This window comes from Pteropus vampyrus, unplaced genomic scaffold, assembly GCF_000151845.1.
Source record: "Pteropus vampyrus isolate Shadow unplaced genomic scaffold, Pvam_2.0 Scaffold147, whole genome shotgun sequence".
Classification (NCBI taxonomy): domain Eukaryota; kingdom Metazoa; phylum Chordata; class Mammalia; order Chiroptera; family Pteropodidae; genus Pteropus; species Pteropus vampyrus.
In genome coordinates, this window is record NW_011888928.1 from 1,809,858 (window position 1) to 1,812,189 (window position 2,332).

General features: G+C 34.0%; 1 pseudogene; it reads left to right on the forward strand.

Annotated features, from left to right (window-relative positions):
* Positions 1-221: 221 nt before the first annotated feature.
* LOC111745194 lies at positions 222-340 on the forward strand (annotated as a pseudogene).
* Positions 341-2,332: the final 1,992 nt, after the last annotated feature.

Genomic DNA, 2,332 nt, shown 5'->3' on the forward strand with positions numbered 1-2,332 from the left:
GCAAAACCAACTTGAATCAGAAAAAATTATATTAAAGAAATGAAATAAAGTTTGTGTGTGGTTATACTTATGGGGCAGTAAGGCAAGAATTAGCACATGTGTGCAGTCCGAGAAATCTGAAGCTAGAAATTTAATTCAGAATAATCTGAGTTATTAGGGTAATGTGTAAAATAAACTGATTTGAAAATGCTCCCTTAAATACATGATTCTAAGAAATTCCAGCCTACAGCCATGGTATCCTGAACAAGTCCAATCCCATCTGATCTCAGAAGCTAATCAGGGTCGGGCCTGGTTGGTACTTGGATGGGAGACCACCTAGGAAGAACAGGTGCTGTAGGCATTAAAAATAAAAAAATAAAATAAAGAAAGGATTGTAAGCTGACAAGTTTCTTGCAATCTGTGAGGTCAACCAAGGGTTGCCTTGCCTAAAAAATAAAATAAAATAAAATAAAAAAGAAAGAAAGAAAGAAATTCCACAGATAAAGTGCCATTAAAGATAAGCCTCCATTAAGTATAAGAGCTCAAAAGAAAAAACAATTCACACGCAGTTTAAGAAAATAAGTAAAGATAGGGAAAAGTCAAGAAAAAAACAGCAGAGCTCTACAAAGACTTCAGATATTGGAGTTATTGTATACAGAGTACAAAATAAAAATGCTTAAGAAATAAAATTAAAGGGAAAGAAATTAAAAGATAGCAATAACAGCATGATTAAGGTTAAAGGGAACACAAAAATGACCAGAATGTTGAAAATGTGTCAAGTAGAATACCTAGGAATGAAAATATGTAACTGAAGTTAAAAACAAACAAAAAGAAAAAAAAAATCATTTGACTAACTGAGGATTGTTTCAGAGTAGCAACAGAAGCCTAAAAACAGCAGAAATATATTTTCAAAGGGCTGACAGAAAATAACTGTTTATCTAATTCTGAATACCCAGTGAAACTTTTTTAAAAATTAATTTCTCCAGCTTTAACGAGGTATGACCGGCAAATAAAAATCATATATATTTAAGGTTTTGATATAGGTATGTATTGTGAAATAATTACCATTATCAAGCTAATTAACATAACCATCGCCTCGCATAGTGAGCTTTTTTTGTGCATGTGAGAACACTTAAGACTTGCTCTTTAGAAAATTTCAAGTATACTGTACACACTATACATTAGATCCCCAGAACTTGCTTATCTTGTAACTGAGAGCTTGTAGCCTTTGACCCGTATCTCCTCATTTCTGCCACCCCTCAGCCTCTGGCAACCACCATTCTCCTCTCAGCTTCAACTCTTTAAGATTCTACCTGTAATTGAGATCATGCAGGATTTGTCTTTCTGTGTCTGGCTTATTTCACTTAGCATAATATTCTCTGGGTTCATCCATGTTGTCACAAATGACAGGATTTTTTAAAAGTGAATTATTTATTTACACACACATATATATTTTTTCTTTATTCGTTCATCCATTGACAGACACTTATGCTGTTTCCATGTGTTGGCTATTGTGAAAAATGCTACAATGAATACAGGGGTGCAGATACCTCTTTGAGAAACTGATTTCCTTTATTTTGGATACATATCCAGAAATGAGATTGCTGATCATATAGCGGTTCTATTTTTGATTTTTTGAGGAACCTCCAGACTGTTTTACATAACGAATGTACCAATTTATATTCCCACCAACTGTGTACAAGAATTCCCCATCCTCTCTGATACTCACTATCCCTTGTCTTTTTGGTAATAGCCATTCTAACAGGTGTGAGATGACATCTCATTGCCATTTTGATTTGCATTTCCCTGTGATTAGTGATACTGAGCATCTTTTCATGTACCTGCTGGCCATTCGTATGTCTTCTTTTGAGAAATGTCTATTCGAGTGCTTTGTCCATTTATTAATTGTTATTCGTTTTCTTGCTATTGAGTTGTTTGAGTTTCTTATGTATTTTTGGATATTAACACCTTATCTGATACATGGTTTGTAAATATTTTCTCCCACACTGTAGGTTGTCTCTTTATTCTGTTGCCTGTTTCTTTTGCTGTGCAGAAGCTTTTTAGGTTGCTATCTCATTTGTCTATTTTTGCTTTTGTTGTCTGTGCTTTTGGGATCATACCCAAAAAAATCACTGCCCAGACCAATGCCAAGAAGCTTTTTCCATATGTTTTCTTCTAATAGTTTTACAATTTCAAATATTACATTTAAGTTTTTAGTAGATTTTTAGTTGGTTGTTGAATATTCTGTGAGATAAGGGCTCAATTTCATTCTTCTGCATGTGGATATCCAGTTTTTCCAATGCCATTTACTGAAGAGATTATACCTTCCACATTGTGTGTTCTTGGCACCCTT